This window comes from Protopterus annectens, chromosome 14.part0 (genome assembly GCF_019279795.1).
Source record: "Protopterus annectens isolate FY-2018-M chromosome 14.part0, PAN1.0, whole genome shotgun sequence".
In the NCBI taxonomy this organism is placed as follows: Eukaryota; Metazoa; Chordata; order Ceratodontiformes; family Protopteridae; genus Protopterus; species Protopterus annectens.
The window spans coordinates 658805797-658824079 of record NC_056748.1 but is presented as its reverse complement, the minus strand read 5'-3'; the positions used below and the strand labels follow the sequence as shown (position 1 = coordinate 658824079).

The 18283-nt window shown below is 41.9% G+C and overlaps 1 protein-coding gene across 1 annotated transcript in view; it reads left to right on the top strand.

Moving 5' to 3' along the window:
- Positions 1-18283, top strand: part of BICC1 (BicC family RNA binding protein 1) — a 1908684-nt gene that overhangs the window by 269901 nt on the left and 1620500 nt on the right. The gene's annotated exons all lie outside the window — the stretch shown is intronic.

The window sequence follows — 18283 nt, the reverse complement described above, 5'->3', positions numbered from 1 at the left end:
ATAAAGTGAACTGGAAGGATTCTGAGATAGTGCGAGGAAAAAAAAGCTGATAAGTGAAGAATCTTTACGCAGGTTACTAACCAAATTGTTTTGTAAGTATACTATTTATAGTTATGAGATTATACCTACTGGGTCAGCATACATTAACAATGTACCCTGATATCAAAAAGATGGAGCTTTTTTAATTTTCCCTATTACATTGATACCTAGATTTTTAAATGGTTTTAACTTTCTGTAATGTGGGGATTACAAGAAAACATATTAGTATACTGGCACAAGTGCTTAAAAGGTTCTAATATTTTGAATAACACTATCAAACATAATAGTGACATAGTTGTGAATAGCTGGCTACCTGTCCAAATATCAGGCAGTTTTGTTTCATTGAAAACCAAGGCAATATCCTGAATAGAGCTTAATGCAAAATGTTTACATTGATATAAATACATTGCACATTTTATAGTTCAAAGAGGTCTTCAATAAAAAAAAAAAAAAAAAAGAGAAGGCGTTTTAGCCTGATTAAAAAAAATAATGAAAAACAAAGGGGAGGATGTTGGAGAGGCAGATCATTAATTAAAACAATGTAAATTAAAAAAAAAAATCCTGGAATAAGATGCAGTGCCTTCAAGTACTGTGGCTGAATAGATTTAACTTCACATTTAGCATTCTTTAATGCCCTAATATTCTGCATGTTAACGTAAGTTTTCTCTTCTATGCTATCTTCTTTCAATAGCTAGGAAGCATGAAGATAGGATATAATACCATCTTTTAACGAATTCCTTAATTTTGCCATTTTTATGTGTCGAAATCAATGCCATTAAAGTAAGAGCAAATAAAAAATTGTTTATGAATATTGGCTCTGTTTCTCCTCTTCGCTCCATCCCATGACGCTGCTAAGTATTAAGTTTGCTGTGGTTTTAATTAAGTGACTATACAGCATAGGGCGAGAGCACTAAGTATATGTGCTTTCTTAACGTAAATTAACTATGCTTAAAATAGTAGAGGTGAGTGAGAAACTGTTACACTTGTTTGTCAGAGATGGAGCTCTGCAAAGCAATATATGGGGAAAGATGGGGATCTTTATCCCTGTCAAGTAATCTGCCTGTTCTTCCCTTTTCATCATAACTAGTGGTATTAGCGCAGACCGTCATGGGTTCAGTTTTCAAGCTTATAGCCGACTGGCTTTCAAAAAGTGATTACTCTAACACAGTACAGATATTTCCTGCTTCCCACATATGCAAAAAGTCTAGTTCTGAATGATGTGGTGGCTTATGTGGCATCCTAAACCTGTCAACCTTTTCCAGAGAGTTTAGTTCATTATCTATTTCTACATTTGCAGTGTGGTCTAGGCATAGGCTTTTAAATAACTACTGGTCCTTTAGATCCAGTAAATGTGGTAATTTTATGATCTGACCCGCTATTCTGCATTTTAATTAATTTTTATGATGCTAAATATATTATCATAAGCAAAGAACTACCTGAGATTTATTTCCCATACACTGTTTCTGATCACATTGGTATGTTTTACTGAAATAATTTTACTTAGTTACTGGAATATTTCATTTTCAGGTACAAATTTCTCACTTTTATATCTGAGAGAAAAAGTGTAGAACAGTGATCCTGCTATAGAGCTGTGTGGGTCACCACTTGCAACCCATTTGGATCAAGTGACTGTCCACGTTGAACTGATGTCTGTTTTTTAGTAATTTTTTTTCCCCCATTGAACTACTTGTAAATTGGCTTTCAGTACATCCCATTTCTGTTATTGTATTAAGCCTGGGGATGAAAGAGGCTGCTTCAGGTGCTACTTCATTCTTAGCCAGAAGAGATTAGACCAGTTATAGTCCTCAAGTTTTTAGATGTTGCAGACTGATGCTTTTGACAAAAATGGTAATGACAGTATGTAATAGATATGCAGCTATACACAGAAATTTACTTAAGCCAGAGAATGCATCCATATTCTGAGCTGTACCTTCTGTCTTTGCTGTTATTTCCTGTGAATTTGCATGACGTTTTTGACAGAGGTATTCACATCTGCAGTAGTGCCTTAGATGTGTTCCTTATGTAAATGACTATTATCACCCTCTTCACTTCCATCTGATGAAATAAATGCAATATGAAGTTTTTTTTTTTTTTTTACAGCAATAAAAGTGAACCACAGTGGAAAATTATCTAATTCATGCATTCTCAGAGTTTTTACTTTTAAGATTAAATATGAGCATATCCATGTGAAAGGACCATGCTTTCTGTAAACTTGGACATTGCTGGTTATTCACTATTTGTAACAATTCTAGTCCTCATTAGCAAATGACTTGATGTTCATGTTCCTGTAGCATGTGTCCTTCACAATGTAGGGTCACTATCCTTGTGTTTTATTCCATATGAGGGGCCTGTCCCTGGCCTTGTGGGTACTGGCTGAGCTAGTGTTCCACCATCAGATTGTACACCTATGATTAGGTTTGTCACTTATCCTAAGAAAATGTAATTGAATGTGCCCTTTCAGCCCCTGTGATGCTCATATTCGGTGTCTTCATATAAAGATTGTGAAGCACATTTCCTCTCTCACTTTCTGTGGGTGGGTTGTTTGTCACAAAAACTACATCTGTAGCCATGTTAAGGCAGAGCAACAGCAACCAATCGTGCCTACCTGTGTTACTTTCAGTCTCTCCCAGCTGTTATTTGGAATACTGTGTCTGTAATCTCTGTACATGAAAATGTTGTTGTTTTGCATATTGGATGTTCTAGTGTTGGAACTACCACATTTATTTCTCCTTATGACAAGCCTCTACTTGGAACCATATATGTTGTCTGTCTAAAGCATAAGGACAATGCTCAATTCATTCCCTTGTAAATCTCTTGCCTGACAGCCTTGATTGTCCAACAGACTGCTTTTGAGAAACCAATTTTGACTATTACGTCTCTTGTGACAATGGTAAGGCCTTCCTTGAAAACCCCAGTTCTCTTCATATGCATAACTCTCTAAATCGCACTTTTGTTGAGAAGCACAGTGACTAAAATAAGACGTGAAGATTCCTAAATTAACTTTTCCCAAGCCCATAAGAATGAGATTTTAAAAATCTGAAATAAACCAGCTGTTTATGTAGCAGTCTCCTTTTTTTAATGCATCAGAGTTGACATGTCTGCCATTTTGTTAAGCTTCTTTAGTATCTCAGTGATGACCATCCACCTCCTCGTCAGCTGGTCACTGTTTTTAGAAGAGAACACTGCAGCTAGAGACTCCTGTATTTCTGCGGTATAAACTTAATCCTAGGAGAGCTGTCTTTTTTTTCTTTTGAGCCTGTTTCCACAGCGGGTATTGAGAGTGCTGTCCCTGGAAACAGAACTGTCTGCACTCTGTCTTGAGAAGTTTAATTCAGTTTATAACCTTGATGAAAGGATGCTCCACACACTGGGTGGGCGTAGACATGCTGTGTTTTGTTTTATTCAGAGTACTGTATTTCAGCAATAGTACTTTTTCTCTGCCATTGCAGGAGTAAAATATCTTCTTGGTATCAAAGCAGAGTCTGCATAACTGGTTATTAAAGTATTTTGCCATAGTGGGTATTTAAATGTAAGAAACTGTTTAGCAAGAGTAGCATATAATTCAGTTTATAAGAATGTATCTGTTCAATAAGTTCATGATCCTGCAGTGTGGTCATGCACAGTGGCATGCCTTTGTCAGATGGTAGAGGCTAGATGTACACTATGACTTCAGTTTGGTTTGACATGAAAGTTATGTTTTCTATGTACATCTCCCTTCCCTTTTCTCCTGTTGATATATGCTAGGTACTTGGTCTTTAAAGCAGTACTTGCTGAAAGACATCTTCCTGATAGAAAACATTGCATTTATTTGCAGCACTTGCCATTACTGTAGGTATGTCTTGAAAGATTAATGTTTTTATCAGTTGCCATACCCTCTTCCCATTAACCTGTCAAAAGATGCGAGACTTGAAGTTGATTCTGCATGACATTTTTGCACCCCAAAAAGTTGCTCATCATTTCTTTCCTGTAATACTGTTAGTCGCAAGCCCCTCCTGCAGTAACATAGTACTGTTATTTGCAGTAATCAACAGATTTTTTTTTTTGTTTTGAGAGGGACATTTGTAGCAAGTGCCACACCCTCCTTTCTATGACCTGTCAAGTGGTGTGGGACATGAGGCTGATGCAGATTCCTAATCTTACCACAATGTTACATGTTTCTTTCCATTTATTTTCTTGAGGTCTTGTATTGCAGCCTTTTCACCACCAGTGTGCTAGACAAAGACATACATTCCGGTTTCATGTACCTCTGTTTCTGTGTTCCACTGTTAAGAGTTTTTCTAACAACCTATTTTATAAGGCAGCAGTTCTGCATACATTGACTAATGTTTGTGCTCAGCACTTGACAGTCTACTGGAATAAGACTGCTTCAGTATACACAAGCTATTAAAAGAAATTCTGTCCCAGAATGTTACTATGATACTGAATATTTTAAATGTGTTTGTGTTTATACCTACTTACATTATGTTCATATACAAATGGATTTGTATATAGTAACATAGACAGTAGCAGAAATTAAAACAACTAGAATTGAGATTTATAGAAAAGGGTAGGAGCAAACTACATAGGAAAAAATGGTAATTGTGGGAACAGTACATACAGGGTGGAGTGAGGTTTAAAAGAAAGCAGGACTTAAATGAGCAATGTAATGTTTGGCAGTGATTGGGTAAATTATAAGTGATGTTTATAACTGGGAGTGTGTCAGTATGGTTTGTGATATTAAAATGCTTGCAACTAGGATGATGGTGTGGCTCATTTTATTTATATAAATGTACGATTGCTTATGTTGTAAGTTATGTAAGTAATGGTTTTAATAAAGATGTGTCTTTAAAAATAAAGGCAGGAATTGAATTATGTAATGTTGCATTATATGATGTATAGCAATATATTTGAAGTATAATATTTGTTAATGTTGATACAGTTTGATTACTTTTATGTAAATGTAAATTTGCCTGTGTCAAAAGTGATAATTCAATAAAGGTATTTAAAAAAAAATACAAATGGATTTGCGTACTGGAAATGTACAACTGATGTGACTTCTCAATATAAAGTTTGCCCTTTATCATATCTCTGAACAGTGATACCGGGGAATTTTTGAATTTACATGGGTAAATGAAATGGTCTTCCTTACTGCCTGTTCAGACATAACCTGGAGTGCAGATGCAAGGTAAATATAACCATGTCTGTACCAAGTAGCATAGCCACCGTTATGGGAAGGTAGTTGGAAACCTGAATACCCACAGGAACACCATACAGACATGGGTTGATGATAAACTCCACACAGGAAATCGAGAATGAAATTGGAGCTGCAATGCAGGAATTTTACCATTTAGCCACCATGCTGATGCTAGAACATTAAAAGAAGCATGAAATCTTTTATGGATGGTGATGTCTATTAAGAGCAGCTTAAAACTATAATTGTGGAGTATCATGCCTTGGAGATAACTGTGGATACATGTTTTAACTAACTAATGGAAAATAAGCAAGCTGCATAACACTGATGTTTTTGGGCCTTTTCTTTAATGCAGTAAACTGCATCTCCCCAGATAGATATTTTGCATTTCTTTGAACTAATCACTGACCACTATTAACAGTAATGTATGCAAAAAGCAGTCACCATATTCTGTGTATGAAGTTTTCTAAATTGTCATTGAAATGCCATGAATAAAAACAGGTTTCTTATTAACTTTGTAAAAGTACTGGAGCAGTTTGTGTGTTTAGGAAGCACTGCTGTAATGCCCTGGGATCTAAATGCTGACTACTAGTAAAACCAAATAATGTAGGAGATAACTGGCTTTAAAGCAGTTTAGTAGACCTTTAGGGTCCTGATGTCATACAAGTACAACCATTGCAAAGGGGTACTCTTTAAGTCTAGACCAGTGGTGCACAGCCTTTTTGTGGGGAGGGCCACTACACAAATTCTTAATGCATCTGCGGGCCACCTCAAAGCATAGCAAGTCATTATTAAAAATAAGTACAGGTGACTGGCATTTTTACTTAAGACAGCAGTTATGAAATTGTCCGTTTTCTACATAAATTTTTGCATTTAACTGTATTCTGGCTTGCAGCCATGACTTATTACAAACTGTCTTAGAAAGTTACTACTGTTTACAAACTACAAGTTATAAACAATTAAGAATAGTTGCTTCAGCAGCAAAAATTAGAGGTGTGCACAACTGCAATCAATTAGGTAAGCAAACATGTGCTGGAATGTTTGCATGACTGGAGTAAAGCATAGCATTTTTTCACTTTTTTTTTTTTTTTTTTTTATAAATGTTTGGTTACTCTCTGCTGGCCCGGGTGGTGTTGCATCGAAGTCCGGATTTGGCCGCAGTGCCGGACATTGTGCACCACTGGTGTAGACCTTGTCATTTGCACTTGGTTATATTGTAATAGTTATGTTGTTTAATGGTAGATTTGGTTTTATAAAAATGGGATTATTGCCATGATTCATTTTATTTGGAGACTAATATTAACTGTCTGAAGAACTACTTCTGTATAATGTGTTTTTCTTAGCAGATAGCAGAGATAAAAAATGAATTGAGAAAAGCATTGTCCAGTGACTGACTTTCAGACTTATCCTTTTTTGTGCTGTAGCAGAATGCATGCATAGCATGATCTGCTGTTCATTCTTAACTTCCTCCTCAGTGATTGTGTTACATATTTTGTTTGGAACTTCATTTCACACTCCATGTCACATCTGTGTTTCATTTTCTCAGTGTTTAAGGATGGTTGGATTCTCATTTTATCAAATGTTTTTCAAATAGTTAAGTTATGCATTTTGTAAAATATGTCAAAGTTAACACTTGAAGAACTGGTTTGAGTACTGCTGGATGCCCTCAGGCTTTTAACAGTTGGCTGTCATTTTTGTATATACATCTGTATTTTGTGCTTTGATTGTAGAATTTTGGTGTCTGGCTTTCTTTAAAAAGAGATTCATACAAGAAATAAGGATATAGTTGTAGCTGGTAGTTACGAAGTACAGACTACAATTTGCTAAACCTCAGTGGCACCATGTTTAGCTCTGAAGAACAGGCTCAAGTACTACAGTGATATGTTTGCAATGAAACCTTTCTGGATCATCTTTAGTGTGCATTAATTATATACCTATGGAGAGAAAATCCTAAGGCAGAGAACATACTGATGAGCACAATACAGTCCATGCCACACCATAATTGTCTCCAGCATTGCAAGTACCTGTTTTGTTTCTGCAGTGAATTAACTTTTGTTACTCTTCCTGCGAATAGTGATTTGCTGCTTTCTCAGTTTGTAGCAAAGATTTCTAGAGAAAAAGCACATTATAGCTTTATAACCTTGTTTCTTGGAATGCTTTGACAAAGAAGACCATTAAACGTGAAAAGGAGGAAAACCATTGAACCCTATTTGGGCTTCAGTGCGAGATGAGTGAAAGAACTCTAATGCATCACAATTCCTTTTCTGGCGGATTTGTACTAAGACTTTTGCTGAATTGTAATCATGCAAAGTAATTTTACTGTTATAGCTGTATGCAAATTAGGGCAAGGAACGTTTTTGCAAAAAGTCGGTTTGCATTTTTAACAAATACTTTCCTAGTTATTAATGTGTTATCTGTAGTAAAGTTAAGTCATACAACAATTCTTTCAGGAGTATAATGTATGGTCACTGTTCTCTTGTGTATATGCTTTGTCCGATGTCTTTTTTTTTTCCAAAACCAGTACAGAGTTTTCTTAGGAGGGAGTTGCCAGTCTGAGCAGCTGGTATTCTTCACCAGCAGTCCTTAATTGTTAGCATTCCTTAATTTCATTTTCTTTAATATGTTAAAAATGTGTCTAAGGTAACTCAAAAATTTAAAATTTTCTTTCAGTTTTCATGAGTGTACTTGAGTGTGTGAGTAGATTGGGGCATATGGGCATCTCTATACTGACTTGTAACAGTGGTTATGGCATGGAACAGTGAGACTTCAGAACAGAGCTGGAAGGTGGACAGTTGTATAGCTCTAGCAGCTGCATGAAAACATAGACATCACACTATTACTCAACTACACATGCTGCTTCGTAGTTGGAATACAAAAGGTTGTTTTGGCAGTGTCGCCATTAAGTGCATGAGCTTTTATTATTCTTTAAAATGTGCCTCTTCACAATTTCTGATTTGTTAGCTGAGAGAGACCTCTTATATTCCATAGAAAATAAGCAAGGTAATAAATTAAACAAAATGGGATGGTATGAATTTTGTAAACTGCTTAGCTGTGAGGTATATTTTCTCTAATACCATGATTTTTCTTTTAAAATAAAACAAGTTGCATTTGCGATATAAGTAAGCAAGAACTGTTCATCTCTGCAGTTTTAAAAAACTCTTGGCTCTTAATTTTATAGCCATATCAGGAGTGTCTGTAAATGTCTGTATTGACTTAAAATATAATGCATGGAAAACAATTTAAGTGATAATTCGTTTTGTTACTGTTAAAAATGTAATGCAAGTTTTAACTTGGGTAGTTTGACCAGAATACCTTTTCAGTGTTTCCTTGGAAAATGTAGATGACCATGTACTAAAAGTGGGTAGAACATCTAATAGATTTTCAGACTTAACTCAAAGTTCAAATATTGTGGATTGAACTCATTTTGCTAATGTGTTTGGGCTTCATGTTTATAACTTACGTTTCAGCATCTGAAGTCTGCAAATGGTTATATGAACCAACCGATTTGCTGCTGGTTTTCATGACGCAACAAGTGGATAAGTGGTTCTACTGATTTTCTTTGCTTTTTATCAGTTGGTTAATTTTAGTGTTTTTTCTCTCCTGTTTTTTTACAGTATATGTTTCACTGTCATGATTCAGCCACCATAAACTGGGTCAAGTGTTTTAAGCTAGTTGACAAACTATTTCATACCTGCTCTGTATTTTGTTGCTGTTTAAGAGAATAAGCTGTTACAATTAAATCCACAATTAAAGCGAGGAAGGCTAGTTCAAGAGTTTTAACTAATTGGTGTCAGTAAGTGATGCTGCTATTGGGTGTTAAGTTCTGAGAGCTTCTTTTTTATTGAATCATTGGCACTTCTGTTAAATTTGGTGCATTCTGTGTGGGAATATGCACATTTTGAGGTTGCAGTATGAACTATATAGACAACAGTGATTTGATTTGACCATTTGCCTAGTAGCTGTAATTCTCAAAAAATGAAGTACTCTGCATCTGTGAGTGGGCTTCCTCCAAGCTGCACAGTTCTATTGTTTGATTCCTTGAGACTAGCTACTGCCATCTGTTTGTGGAACTACATCACCAACAAGCCTGTCGTCAATGCAGAGCAGCAGTGGAACCCAGGTTAGCTACTCTTGTGGTCTCCAGCTTTGAAGCTGCCTAATTGATCTCTTCCTTCACTTACTAAATACATCAGTGTATTTCCCCATGAAACTACCTACTCTTTCAGATAGTTCAGTCTGCACACTATTTCACAGTAGAATTAACCTATGTAGTCCCTACAAATAGTTGCGCCAATGCATTTCTCCAAAATTTAAAATTAAGATACTTGGTCATGTTTCTGCTTGCATTTCTCCTTGTAATACTTCATTTTAAGTTTGATGACCGGGGAAGTCCACTGGGCCATAAAGAGCCCGTTTTCAGTGGAGGCCCGGGGAGAAAAGGTCCATAAAATTACATGTTACAAAAAAAAATAATTAATGAGAAGTATATTATGTTAGTATAGTATGTTAACCTTTAAAGTTTGCTGTCTCTTCTCTCCTTCACTTTACAGGTAGTTTGAATTCTTACTTACCCCCTCTGAGGCCTTCACTGATTGCCTCTCTGGTTTCTTTGCATTCTACCTGGTTTACACCCCTTGTGCTATCTCCCTTCCCCAATACTAACTCTATATTAGAATCCTGCTGAGCATGGAGCCATCTTTAAATTTCTAGTCCCCCACCAGGACACAAGTGCTCTTCAGCAATTGTATTATGCTTGCTGGTAAGCCATTAGACCTCAGGAATTTGTTTAAAGTGTTCAGATTAGTAAAGTAATACTTTTTACTCTTGTCTTGGTGGGCTCTGCCCTGCTCCGTTCGCCCTCGCTAACACTCGGGCTCTCTCCGTTCCCCTGCCCCCCAATACCTCTACATTTATAATAATCACAGCCACACCCACAGCTCACCCTCACATCACCTCCACCAATCACAGCTCCTCAAGTCACATCACATTATACCACACCAACTTGCTCCACAAAAAATACTCCCAATCAATTATTCCCATTATTACATCACCCACACTACTTACCCATCCACATATAGTGCAACCCTAGAATTCCTATTCAGACCCCCACCTAGTACCATCTTAAACTTTATAACCATGACTCACACACAACTAAGTCTAGTCTGTCTTCTCATAATTCTTTATAATACCACAAGTTATCACTGTAGCAATATCCCTAAACTTAGTAGCACAACACTACGTTATGCACTCTCATATAAAGGCACCACACATCTGTCCACAATTGTTCAAGAACTACATAACGGACCAATTCAGAACTAAACACATATGCTCTCATTCCTACTCCAAAAAAAAAACTAAATACTTTCTCACACTCATCACCAAAATCCAACATCTGTATCACCATTTTAACTCCAGGCTCTCCATAAGTGGGGATACCCACCCCAACCCAGGCCCAAATCCATCCTGTCCAACACAAACTGCTCCAACACAAATGTCAGAACATAACACTCCCACTATCTTCATCCCAGGGCAAATCAACAACAGCAGCAAAAGCAGTCCTCTTTCAATGCTAAATATTAATATTAGAAGTATCAAAAATAAAATACGTGAACTCCAGGCCACAATAGCACACTTCTGTTAAAGCAACTATGTCTGGGGAGTAACGTGGCTAAATAAAAACATAGCTAACTCAGACGTTCTCCCTACCGGCTACAATATCATTAGACAAGACAGGCCACTTTGTAAAGGGGGTGGAGCTGCCTTACTGTACAAGTCCAACTTAACTGTATGTCAATTACCATACTCCTATCCCTCCCCCAATAATTGGGACATACTTATCTCACAACTTAAACGTCACTCTAAAAAGGTCATCACCACAATTGTGATCTATATTTTACCTGGTAATACACCTGCTAGCCTTGAAGACTTCTTATCCTGGTGTTCTTCCACATACTCACAAGAAACCCTTAATCTGAAGTAGTTAACTTCATTTGATCAGCAACCTGTGGGTTACGGATCCGACACGGATCCGAGCCGGCAGCATACCAAGCAAAAAGATCTTTGCTCCAAGCTCCTCTCCCTTACCCATACTACACTGCAACCTCTTTCCAATCCCCAGCTCTCGTTTGCCGCGGCTTTGCCAAACATAGGATTCTTCGAGCTCCAGGCAAGTGTAGCATCTTTTACTACAAACTTTCTCTTTTGTCTAGTTTTTGGTGTGTGCGTGTATTTTAGTACCTTTCTTCGGGTTTCCATTCTCCCTAGCCTTTATCTCCCCCTTCACCTTTGGTAGTTGTCCATCCCTTAGTAGGCCCCTTTTCCTCTTTCAGGTGCAAGCGTGTGTTTCTGTGTGTCTCTAGTATGGCTGAAAGTCATAAAGTGACTTTCCAAGTGCTCTGAGTGTGGCCATAAGCTGTCACCAGCGGATGGTCACACTCAGTGCGTGATTTGCTTGGGGGTTCTGCACCTTTCTTTGGGCTGCCAGATATGTGCGGCCTTCAACCCTCCGAGCCTTACGGGATAGGAGGAACAAGCCAATTCTGGTGGGTCTTCTACCTGCGGAATCATCATCTTCTCCTTCCCTCTCTGTAGCGACAGCCGCGGCTGCCCAGCCAGCCGGCCCTCTTCCCCTGTCTGGGACTCACCCTCCCACCTTGTCTCAGGGAGAATGAGATGCCAAGAAGGATAGAAAAGAGAGAAGGGAGAGAAAGGAAGAAGCCGCAAGCCGAATTGGACCCCTTGGCCCCTCCCGCTAAAGTTGCTTATTCTCCATTGAAAGTTTCCAAGCCTTCCTCCCCACGGCTCCGTTCGCCACGTTTCTCCCCGGAGCCGGAAGAGGAGACCCAACCAGCCTCGAGGTCGTTGTCACGTCGGTGGCTTCCTGCAGGTCTACCAGCAGCATCTCTGAGGCAGATATGGACCAGATGATGCATCAATTCTTGCAAACTCGGCAGCAGATGGGAGTGTTGCTCATGGGGGGGGGGGGGTTCAGCTCCACTGTTCGCCCCAATAGCTCCTTCTCTGATCCACCACCAGATTTCAGAGTCTTCGGATCCGAGGAGCCCCAGAGCCAGGGGGTCGGCGCCGATGGTCATTACTACCTCGACACCAGCCATGCCCTCGAGCTTATCGGATCCGCTTTCGCATCTGAGCTCTCTGAGCCGAGAGCTGGGCATCAGATTTGGGGGGGGGGGTGAGTGTGTCTTCGGCTCCTTTGCAGTCGGAGCACACCATCCTCTCGGGTCCGACCGCTTTAGCTGCAGCACCAATCCCCTTGTTGGATCTGAGGGTCCTGGCCACCTGTCTTAGAGAGGTCTGTTCCCCTTTGGTGTTCGTGGTGGAGAGGGTCCTCTCTGAAGGATCGAGACCCCTCACTCTTTCCTTAGGGTCTGCCCCCACTCCTTCGCAGCTCAGTTTGTCTTCCATCATCTAGTCCCCTCAAGGGACAGCCTGTGTCATTGACGCCCCAGCCAGTTCCCCTGAAGGAACATGAATCCGTTGGTATGCCCCCCTCGGACAGTCCCCCCCGAGGAGGTCCCTTACGAATGCTCATGCAAAAGTAGGCACTTGGACTCCCCCGAGTCCCTCATCGAGGATACAGATTTGGAGGAAGGGGAGGGTTCCCCCAAATCACCCCCCCTGACGACTTCTCCTTTGGAGACATTATGGAAATACTCTGCCAAAGGGGGATGGTCCGCCCAAAAACCCTTCTCGGACAAGTCTGTATTCCTGGGGGCATTCAACACAGGCCCATCTACCTCTTGGGTGCCCCCCCCCAGCCGACCCCCTGGTCGACCTGATTACCACCAGGGCATGGAAGGAGCCGGACACTGTATTGCCGATACCCAGAAGGCCCAATAAGGTTCTTAGTCCCCCTGCAGACGGAGCTTTGTGGAGCAAGGGTTCCCCGGTTGATGCCATGGTGGTGGCGGCGGCCACCAAAAAGGAACTCTCCCAGGAAAGTTCTTTGGTCCATCCCCCCGACAAGGAGTCTCGGGCAATGGACCGTATTGGAAAGCGGACTTTTGCTTCAGCTACCTTCTCTATAAGGGCGCTGAATTACTTGGCCCATGTAATCAGACTGCAGCGGGACCTGGTCAGAGTCTCCCCCAGAGTCCATGTCGGCAGAGGATAAATGGACTTTCTCTGCTCATATGGCCACTCTCAAGTCAGTGTCTAATACTTCTATGCGGTTACTTTCCCATGCCACAGAGGGAGCCGCACGAGCTAGCGGGTCCAGTATCGCCTTAAGGCATCATGCCTGGCTTCGACTTTGCGATTTCTCGAAACCCTTCAAGGCATCCTTCGCGAATGTACCCTTTGACGGGTCGACCCTCTTCGGGAAGACTGTCCACGAGACGCTGGCCCAGATTGAGAAAGACGGTGTCAGCCTTCGGAATCCGCTTCTCTACCCCTCAAAGGTCCTTCTCCAGGAACCAGTGAGGGCAAGAAGATGGGGTTCCAGAAGTCTCAGCAGGCCCAGAACGCTCAGGATTCCTTCTCCCCCAGAGGCAGAGGGGGGGTCAAGGTGGATGCCGGCCCAGAGGCAGAGGGGGGGACCGTAGAAGTTCAGGTCACAGGAACTCTTTTCCGACCGACCCACGCAGCAGCCCTGAGGGGTTGCCCGACTGCTCCTCTCTGGAGGCAGTTGGGTGGTGTTTTTCGAGGCACCTGGCTCAGTGGGCGTCCATCATGACAGATCGCTGGGTGCTTCAGATAATATCCAGAGGCTATTCAGTCCCCTTCATAAACAAGCCCCCTTACTCAAGGAGCCTCCCAGATGTTCCACCCACTCAAAGGGAGGCTGCTGATTTGGAAATAAAAAAGCTGTTTGAAAAAAGAGCCATCCAGCATGTGTCCCCAGACCAGTCCGGATCAGGCATCTACTCCAGGTTCTTTCTGGTGCCAAAAAAGACGGGGGACTTAAGGCCGATTCTTTACCTGTCAACAATGAACCCTTTCATTGCCAAGGAGAAATTCCAGGTGGTCATGCTCCAATCCATCCTGCCCCTCTTGCAGGAGGAGGACTGGATGTGCTCCATGGACCTCAAGGATGCGTACTACCATATTCTCATGGACAGACTGTCCAGGAGGTTTCTCCACTTTCAGCTAGGGGCCAGTCATTACCAGTTCAGGTTCCTACCCTTCAGTCTCACCACAGCCCCCAGGGTGTTCACCAAGGTCACGGCAGTTGTAGCGATGCACCTGAGGCTCCAGGGCATACAGGTCTTCCCGTACCTAGATGACTGGCTCCTCACCGCCCCCACCAGGCATCTACTTTCTCTAGTCAGGGATTTCTTCCTCTGGATGTCATCCCAGTTGGGGATAACCATAAATGTCAAGAAGTCTTTCCTCCAGCCTGTTCAAGTATTAGACTTCTTAGAGGCCAGGATAGAGACCCTCTAGGCCAGGGCCTTCCTAATGTCAGACAGACTTCACTGCATGACTCTGCATGTGCCAGCCCTCTTTCAGTCCCCTGCTGCCCCAGCAGAATTAGTCCTGAGAGCTTTGGGGTCCATGGCGGCAGCGATCAATCTGATTCCTTACACTCCTCTGCACATGAGGGTTCTACAGTGAATGTTGCAAGCCCAGTGGTCTATTCTACACCACCCTCTAGACTTCCTGATTCTCCTCAGCAGGGTTTGCAGGAACTCCCTCATGTGGTGGCTTCAATCCCGAGCCCTTCGAGAAGGACGACCCTTCATTATGTCACCACTCCAGGCCACAGTGACCACGGATGCCTCCTGCCTAGGTTGGGGGGGGGCATTGTGCGGGCAGGACTGTCCAAGGCACGTGGACTCAGACCGAGACTGTACTGCATATAAATGTCCTGGAGATGGAGGCGGTCCTTTTAGCCATTGCAGGCCCTTCATGCCTCTTCCTCTGGGGACTATTGCTATCCAGTCGGACAATGTCAGTGGTCTGGTATATCAACAAACTGGGGGAACCAGGTCTTACCCCCTTTGCCGAGAAGCCATGAGAGTTTGGGAATGGGCAATCTCCAACCGGTTCCTGTTAGCAATGCACATTCCGGGTCGGTCCAACATACTGGTGGGCAAATTGAGCAGAACTATCCTCTGTCCTTACGAGTGGTCTCTGAATCCTTGTGTAGCGGAATAGATCTTCCTCAAGTGGGGGTCAGCCTTGCTGTGATCTCTTCGCATCACCTTCCAACACGAAGTGCAGTGAGTTTTTTGCTCTAATTCGTCCTTTGGTGGAAGCCCCCAGAGACTCTCTAGTCCATGCTTGGCCGCCCTGTCTTCTTTATGCGTATCCTCCACTTCCGCTTATGACAACATTTTTGCAGAAAGCTCGCCGGTTGGGGAGCAAGATTGTCCTCATAGCTCCATTCTGGCCTCGTCAAGTCTGGTTCCCCTGTATGCGGTCTCATCTCATAGCTCCACTCTGGATCTTGGATCCCATTCCAGATCCGATTTCTCATCCCTCGGGAATGGCTCCTCCGAACCTGGACGGTCTCAAGCTCTCAGCTTGGATGATCCAGTTCCCCTAGTTGCCAGGACTCCCAGTATTTCTTCCCGAGTCAAGTCTATCCTGTTGGCAGCAAATAAACCCTCTACCAGGAAGATGTACAGTAGCAAATGGAAACTTTTTTCAGTTTGGGCTTCACGAAAGAACTTGGATCCTTTCACCGCTCCTATTTCAGCGGTACTGGAATTCTTGTCTCATTTTTCAGCAAGGGGCCAGCTCATCTACGGTGAAGGTCCAGCTGGCTGCCATTTCCCATTTTCATATTGGGGACAACTTTGGTTCTCTCGCTGCTACCAGAATTTGTAAGACTTTTCTAAAAGACACTTTTCCTTTGATACCCCCTGTTAGAAATTCATCCCCGCTGTGGTATCTGACCTTAGTTCTTCAGGCGTTAGTTGTGCCTCCTTTTGAACCCGCAGCTTCTGTTGATCTGAAGTTCTTGTCATAGAAGACTGCTTTTTTGGTAGCCATTACTTCAGCCAGGAGAGTGTTGGAGCTTCAGGCTCTCTATCAAACCTCCATACCTTGTGTTTCATAAGGATATTGTATCTTTCAGGACTAATCCCTCCTTTCTCCCTAAAGTTGCTTCCGAGACTAACATTAATCAGTCCATTAATTTGCTTGTCTTTTTTCCTAATTGCCAGAACAAAGGAGAATATAAACTTCATTTGCTGGATGTTCACAGACAGTTGCGTTTTTATTTGCACAGGACGGCTGTCTTTCGTAAATCTGATCAACTTTGTCTCCTTTGCTAAGCCTTTTCTAGGGAAACCAGTTTCAAAGGTGACTCTCGCCAGGTGGATTTAGAGTTGTATCCTACAAGCATACAGAGGGTCTGGCTTACCAGAACCAATGGGAGTTCATGCTCATTCTACGCATTCTATGGCAGTCTGCTGCATTCTGGTCTAGAGTTTCCCTGGATGACATTTGTTCAATGGCTTACCTGGCCGTCCTTTCACACCTTTATTTCTCATTATAAACTGGATTTGATGTTTAGAGGAAGGGCTGCCTTTGGCTCTGCAGTGCTCCGGAATATCCTTCCTTAAGGGCCTCCCAAGATTTCAGGTAGCTGGGGACTCTGTCCCACCGGTTGCTGATCAAATGAAGTTCACTACTTCAGATAAAGAAGTTATGTACTCACCATAACATTCCATCTGAGTAGGTAAACTTTGTCAGCAACCGTCCCTTCCTCCTTCCCCCTGACCTTGATGGTTATTTAGCGGAGCTCGAGGTTCGGTCTTATGAGCTTTACTTTGTCCTTGAGTCAGGTGTCTCAGGCTGTTAGTTTGTTTTGTTATGTGCAGGTGGCAAACGCGATCTGAGGATTGGAAGGAGGGTGCAGTGTAGTATGGGTAAGGGGAGGAGCTTGGAGCTCAGATCTTTTTGCTTGGTATGCTGCCGGCTCGGATCCATGTCAGATCCGTAACCCACAGGTTGCTGATGAATGAAGTTTACCTACTCAGATGGAACGTTATGGTGAGAACATAACTTCTTTTTCTGGGGGATTCCAACCTAGATTGGTTCACCTGCATATCAGAACCACCAAGTAATCTAATAAATCTCCATGGCTACTAGCAGCTAGTCCAAATTCCAACTAGATGTGATAAAAAATCTAAAAAGGAATCCATCCTTGACTGGGTCCTAACTAACCCCACATTGTACCCCCACGCAGGCGGTCTCCCAGACACCTTAAGTGACTACAACATAATATACTTTATACGTAGTAGAACAAGCATATGCAAAACCACTAACTATATATCCACTAGAAACACAAAAAAAAATCTCCTGAGGTCCTCAATACTTTACTCTGTAACTGTGACTGGACCCCCTTAAAAACCCTCCCACTTGACCAGGCTGTAGCATATTTCAACAAAACATTTCTACAGCACCTACACACTGTCACTCCATTGTGCAAAATCAAGGTTAAACCTCTACACACTCTTGGCTCAGTAAAGAAACCAAACAAATCCTCAAGTCCAGAGAAGCTGCCTGGATTTACTATCAAATAACAAAGAAACACAAAGCCTAACTAAGTACCAAGAACTGTGCAAATGTGCAAAAAAATGCATTAGGCTGGACAAAAAAATCCTACTACACGACATTACAAACTAAATACCAGCACAACCCCCAAAAATTTTGGAAAAATGTAAACCAGCTACTAAAAGCCACCCAAAAGGCTACCCCCAAACAGCCACCCCTGACACTAAAGTTCCCATCGAAACACAATTCAACTCCCACTTTGTGAACTCAATTCTATCCTTAGTATCGCAGGACAGTTCCTTCCTCACTACCCCCGCAATACAAATAACACTAATACAAGCTTTACCCTCAAAACAGTTTCCACCACTTCAATCAAAAGCATGCTCTCCAAACTAAAAACCTCATCAATAGCAGCCGACCTACTACCCCAGCTATTTCTTGAAACTCACAGCAGATGCTATTGCTATCCCAATCTCCACTCTCATAAACAGATCAATTGTTGAAAACTATGCCTAAACTCTGGAAAATATCCTATGTTACACCCATACCTAAAGGTGGGACCTCCACTGAACTTAACTATAGACCCATTGCTTTACTCTCCTCCCT